This window comes from Dipteris shenzhenensis, chromosome 31 (genome assembly GCF_047967505.1).
Source record: "Dipteris shenzhenensis isolate YYH24624 ecotype China chromosome 31, Dip_SZ_1.0, whole genome shotgun sequence".
Classification (NCBI taxonomy): domain Eukaryota; kingdom Viridiplantae; phylum Streptophyta; class Polypodiopsida; order Gleicheniales; family Dipteridaceae; genus Dipteris; species Dipteris shenzhenensis.
The window spans coordinates 26,431,628-26,438,927 of NC_141626.1; positions in this window are offsets into that span (position 1 = coordinate 26,431,628).

A 7,300-nucleotide genomic window follows, 5' to 3' on the forward strand; every position below is an offset into this window, starting at 1 on the left:
ACTTATACTTGTATACTTATATTGGAGCAAGAACAAACCTTTGTCAATAATTGGGCTGCCCAAACCCCTTGAGTGCAATAGCTCTTCACTCCCATAAATCCTTAACTATCACTTTCCTCCATATTAGATGCTTAGTCATGGATTTTTACATTGTTACTCTCCTAAAATTTTCAAGCCTTATGTTTTGTAGAATACTTGGAATAAGGATCTTTGAAATTTTTTCGAAATTTAAAATTGTTTAACAAATTTATGGCCAAACAAAACCATATAAGTGTAATGCTTTAAACTTCTACGTACATTGTCATGAGGAGTGAAAGGGGAATGAGGGTGGAAGACATAGTTGAGGATATTGTGCTTGAGGATGAGGTGGAGGACAAGCTTCAGGTGAGAATGAGGATGGAAGAAGGAAGTTGAGCTTGAGAACAAGGTGGAATATGATTTGAGGTGAGGACGAGGGTGGAAATCAGGACAAGGACAGAAGTCAAGTAGAGAGAATGATCTTTTGAATAGCATGCATACTTAAGTAGGCCTTAGCCTTACTCATGATACAACCAAGATGTGATATATCTTAATCATAATCTTTGTTCAATGAATTGCCAGCTTATCCATCTATTTGTTGAGAGTTCACACTCAACGTCATGTGATCATGTGTGCATAGCACCATCACGTGATCATATGTGCATAGCACTAACCTTATAGATGCAAACTCAAGAATATCACCATTGACATTACATTGTATGACCATCCATCTGCCACTGCTATAAAGGAAAGGGTTAGATCCCCCTAACCCCAACCCTAAATGGGTTTGTATATATTCTATTTTTTCAACTAAATCTAGTGTATAGTTAGTCATTTGTGGTGTGCTCTCTAGCTATGCCCTCTCTCCTCATCCTCTCCCCTCTTCATATTTTGTCATAGTATCAGAGCTCCCTTGCCTTCTGCTGAGGCATTGCGATTCTTGAGAGTGTGAGAGAGATTGTGAGATTGAGAGTTCTCTTGAGTGATGGTGAGATCCTTCCCTTCACTTCCATTGAGAGAAATTTCCATCCATTGAGAGGAAATTTCCATCCATTATTCTTTCTTTGAGTTCTTGAGAGATGTCATTCTTGAGAAAGAGAGTATTTCTTTATGAGAGAGAGAGATCTAGATCTTATTCTTTGAGAGAGTGATTTTGAGAGAGAATTTCTTCTTCAAGAGAGAGAAAAAGAGAGATAAGGAGCCAACTTCTATCTGTGATGCACAAGCAACGTCTTCATCAAACTACTGTAAGGCAAAAGCCTTGTGTAACTAAAGGCTCGACTAGCCAACTCCTTCACCACATGGGGGCTTCTACACAAATGTAGCCACCTCCTACAACGAACTTGAGCTACCTACAACAACTGCTGCCGGCTTCACATCTGCATCTATTGCAACGCAACTCCCACAACTCTATCAACCATGAGACGTACTACCACAACAACACAAAGCAACTATAGATGTGCAAAATAGCGGGTGCATCTATAAGCATTGCTTGAATAGAGAAATTATGGGTGCATCTAATAGCGCATCTAACAGGTCAGTTATTTGCATGTGTATTGACACGTCTATTAGCACGTCTACACTAAGAAAATACGGGCCCGTCTAATTATACTGCGTTTGTCAGAGCATCTATTTGCACGTGTATTAGCGCATCTACACTGAAAATTAGACGCATATTTAGATGAGTATTTAGACACAAAACAGAGTACAAAAAGTGAGATTTTGGTATACATCACTGCTTTCCAAACATTGCCCATGATTACCAAAGCACATAATTTTAACAAAAACATCAATGCTTTTTTGCAAGCCCACATATACAAGAATTAAGTGAGGTGATGAGAATGAGACAATATGTAAAATAGTTTTTCCAATATCAATAATGGGCTACAGTTCAATCTCATCCTCAATGACATCAACCCTTGCCAAACTATCTACTTTAAAATCCAAACAAGTGTTTAGATCTACAAATACATTCAACCCACTACTACTTGTGCTACTCATGTGCTCATCGAAATCAGCATCACCAATGGTAGGCTCGTCCTCACGGGTAATGGCATTAATATTTGTATCTCCTATCTCATGATCATCCTCCTCTCTCGTATCACGGTCATCATCACCTCCATGGCCATGATCATCCTCCATATGCTCCATATTAGTAAATGTACTATATATCACTTTGGATTAACATGGCATAATAGGTATGACATGCCACCATCTATCATTATCCACCATTGGTTGATAGACAACCTAATTCAAACACAAATACAATCATATTATTTTCCTTGCATCGAAGGTATCAAATATTTAAAAGCGAGTATTTTTATATGTGTGCACAGTACCTATTCACATTGTTGCGGTAGTACTAGTGTGTCCTTCCTACTTTGCCAAAACTTTGTGGAGTCAATAGTTACAAAGCCACTTGCATGGCATTTGATTGTTGCATTAGGGCCTCTTTCCACCACGTTCTTAAACCACTTTACTGCATCCAAAACATACACAAAGAAGCGTCGAAAGTCAAGCTTAATAATATTTTGGATTATGCCACAATAATCATCCATGGCTCCATTGGCTCCCTCAAAGCTAGCAATGATGCCGCAATCTTGTGTGTTTTTCTTATCATCAATCCGTTGTGTTCGAAAATGCTTGCCCTCACACCATATAGCATTGAACATAGTGCACTACACCAAGAAAAAATCAATTAAATAAGCAATCTAAATTATTGAAAGCTCCTAACTTATGCATAGCATTCTATATACCGACCTTGCTCATGCATCCCCTAGCATACTCCCATTCTTCCATTGTGATATGCATCCCCTCGTCTTTCTCTGCTTTCTCCATTTTTTCAAGTCAATCCACATGAATATCCTTTGGAAGTGCTCTTAGATACTGAGGGTATGGCACACGAGATCCATGGTGTGTACGAAAGAGGGCCCTTTCTTCTTGCCTTCTTGCCTTTGCATCCTCGTACCTTGTCACCCATCTTTTCATCACATCAGTATTAAGCACACAATAGAGGTTGATATTATTAAGCAACTCCGTGTCTATTACTTTGTTGCATCTTTTCCCTTGAGGCACAATAGAGGTCATCCTTAGGTCTTCATCATCTCTCCATAGTCGAGGGAGAGAGCTATCCACATCAATAAGAAACTCAGAAATATATACAAGTGACTCTTGTACCAACCAACCCTCGGCCATGCTACCTTCGGGTCTTGAATTTTGTCTCACGAAGCTCTTCAAGGTCTTCATGAAGCGCTCGAGGAAGAACAACCATCGTGCATGTATAGTATCACATATAGCAATCTCATCCACCAAATGCACTATAAGATGTAGTTGGCTTGTGAGAATAGAATGTGGAAATGTCTCCTCCACTAAACAAACCACCTCCACTGACATAACTCAAGCATTCTCAAGCATGGTGGGATCTATTTCCTTTGAGCTCACATACCTAGGAATGAAAAAGTACACCATATTAGCAATATGAATACCTTGCATGGAGCATTGACACGCATCATATTTTGTATCATGTAAAGTACCTCAAAAGCTCGCCCATCTTGTAAATACAATCCTTCACGCCCTTCGATACACTATGAGAAATGCTAGTAGGTAGTATGAACTGAACCCATGAGGATGTGGTTGATTAGTTGCTTATAATCATTCACTCACAAATTTGAAAGGAAAAAGATATTATGCACATAAAATACTTACTTGGAGCATCTTGTGTAATCATGAGATTTCAAGCCATATAATTGCTCTATACCTCTTTCCTTGCTCTTTGTAAAGGCCCCCTTCAAACACCTTGCATGCATCCAATGGGAGTACGAATTGTAGTAATAGCGCGCTTCACCGCCGCCATCTCTAGCTTTGATAACCTCCATGATGCACGAGGTAAAAAAACAGGCCCATTTGGTCTCTCTTGTGGCCAAGCTTCATGCATCCTCCCTGTGGTACGTAGATCCTCCCTTATGCCTATGGAATCTCGTGTCCCATTCAAATGCTCCCAAATGGTAGATGCCACATTCTTGAAGATATGCATGGGATCAAGCAGGTGATTGATCTTGAGGTGGGAGAAATATGGTAAACGATAAAGGATGGAGTATCTAAACAAAAGCTGGTGTTAGTTGGCAATCTTTATTTCCAACCAATATAGCACACAATAGTTACAAACCCTTATCGGCTCATGCCAAGTGGTGGAGGAGTCGTGGAACCATCCCAAATTCTCATCCAATCTCTCGTAGTGAGTGATTGTGGGAGGACGTCATTCCAAGGGGCAACATATCTAGGATGATCAGGTGGGAGAAATCGATGGTGATTCTCATAGATACCTTATTCAATGCATCTGCCTGTGAGGCAACTAGCGAAGGACCACAAATAGGACATGCATGGTAACCCGATGTAGTGAGACTTGAACAATAGACACAATTAAGAGTTGAAAATGGGTTCAAGGTGCCACATCGGTTGTCTACTCATAATGAAAAGTGCAATGCTTACCTGAACACTCGCCATAGCCTAGGAAGTCATGCATCGTCCACATCAAGACTGCTTGTAGTTGAAGTCAACCAACCGCATTTTAATTACAATTCCAAATAAAACATTACAACTCCAAAACACAATAAAATTGAAAGCTCAAAAAGTGCTTGTATGTACATATAGCACGAAGCTAAGCCACGTCATGTGGCTTCAAGTACAAAAAATAAGAGGAGTGTATATACAAGAGGCACAAAGCCAAGCCAGTGGCTTTAAGTACAAAAAAGAGTAGCTAGCACTACTTCTACGACTAATCCTTGCTGCCTTCCATGCTCCCTTTTGCGCTCCCTTCTGCGCCTCCTTCCTCATCTTCCTCGTCGTCTTGTGCACGGGCCTATAAACAAGGGACAACGTATATCAATGTATGAAAAATCAAATCTTTACTTATAATTTTGGTATTATTTAATTACTTTCAAATACCTCAGGGGCCGCTCTAGTAGCCCGGGTACACTGCTCCTCAATAATCAACCCGTCATCATAGAAGTGCCTCCATGTATCTCCTCTGCAATGGTGGTGGTGGTAGGCTGTCTCCACAGGAGTAGGGTATCTGCCCACGATCTCAAGCTGCAAGACGACACAATTTGTAGAGGGATTAGTACAAAGAAACAGCCTCCTAATAAACTACATAAGCAATATAATTTGAGATCGATACTTACAAATTGGGCCTCCCCTTCAACACCCCCTGCTCCGAAATGCGCGCTTCCATATTCCTCCATCTGGATCCTTCGTGCCTCCACGTGCTGCAGACTGGGGTCCTCCCTCGCTGACTTCATTGCTTTCTTCCACTCACGCTTGTGAGTGGTGTGGGGCGGGCCCCTTGGTGGTTGACCTCCCTCGAGCCTGGCAAGCTCCGCTAGTGCCTGCCTCTTAAGCAAAGATCTTTTATTGCCAAGTATCGTAACAATCTTTGACTTGGCCCAATTATTTGTGAACTAGCGATTGGGGGGGTTAGGATACCTAGAGCGAATAGCAGCGAGGGTCTCATCAGCCAACCTCTTTGGCTGGTCTTTGAAGTGGATAAAGCAATCTCTGTAATTGTTAGCAATTACAGAGTGCATGAAGGCCATGATGTCCTTCCCCCGCGCATCCATCAAGATGCCTCATGTCTGAGTGATGTCATAGAATATCGTACCATCACCCGGAGGCACGTCTAATTAATCATCTGAATCATCATTGTCCCCACCACCACCCCTCCCAAAGCACTGTGCCATACATCCCCCACTGCTCTCCCTGCTACTATGCCTGCTATTGTGTCATGTCGAGCTCGTACGCTAGCTACTCGTAGCTGGAGACTGCACGGGACTATGCTGACCACTCGTAGCTGGAGAACCGAGTCTTGACTACACAGGAGTATGTCGATGGCTCTGTGAGACAGAAGGACCTCCTGACGGCATGGAGGAAGGGGCATAAGATGGCATGGCAGAAGGGGCATAAGACGGCATGGGGGAAGGGGCATAAGATGGCATGGGAGATGGGCCTGTACTATGTAGCCGACTGGGCTATGCTAACTCCACTGGGGTGATCTCAGCTGGTGTGGGGTGGTTTGGAGTCTATAGTGTCGACTCTTGGGGGGTGTTTAGAGTACCCATCATATACCCGTATAACTCCCAGGACTAGGAGGGTGCCCTAAAAGGTTATATAAGTCCCTCCAAATAGAATCTCGGGGATCAAGTGAGCTGGAAGCGCATCTATAGGCACGTTTAAAAGCACATCTATAGGCGCATCAAAATACACAGAGTAGACGTGATTTTAGACGTGCTTTTAGACGAACACCACAGAACAAATAGACGCACTTTTAGATGTACCTTTAGATACGCCACTGAGTTTAAAATTAAACATTTGAAGAAGAGCAAATTTGGTGGGTTGTTTGTTTGTAGGATGTCTTCATCTTCAACAAGTAGCTCTAGTGAGGATGAATCCCTCCATGTCCACCATCGTGAAATGTGGTTGGAGCAAAAAATCAAATGTATGTGTGATCGATGTCAAGGAAACATGTATCGTGCATGCAGGATTACACTCAATCACATTTCAAACTATGGAGAATGGGATGTGACCATAAACAGGGTAAGGGTTTGTAAGTTAAGGTTGATTGAGATACCTATGGGTGTTCATATGTTTGAGTTATGATCTTGTTTTAATTTGATACAGGATGCAGTGCCACACCCGCATATGTTGCCCTATGCTCGCTGTGAGGAGGCAAAGTGTCGTCGATATGAGGTGGGATCTTCGAGAGGTATAGAGCAGATCTCAAAACCTTGGACGTGCCTCGTAAGGTTCTGCGACATTTTCCCATAATCCCTCGCATCCAACATATGTTCAAGTGCAAATCTATTGCAGAGTCGCATCTAAACGCGCATCTAAAGGTGCGTCTACTCTGTGTATTTAGACGCGCCTATTTGGAATTGTAATTAAAATGCGGTTGGCTGTAAGAATTGAATTACACAATGTGGAAATGGGATTCTTGTAACTATATAGCATACACAACATACACAACATTCTGTAAATTTAAAAAAATATATTATAAGGCGCGTCTATCAGTGCGTCTATAAACACATCTATATACGCGTCTGTCTGTTCGAGAAGCGTCTATTTGCGCATCTATAAATGCATTTATAAGACCGTTTAAAAACGCATCTATACATGCATTTAACAATGCGTTTGTCAATTTTTAAAATTTTTAAACAGAGCGTCTATTTACGCATCTAAATGTGCGTCTATACGTGCATGTGTCTACTATATAGACATGCTATTAGATGTG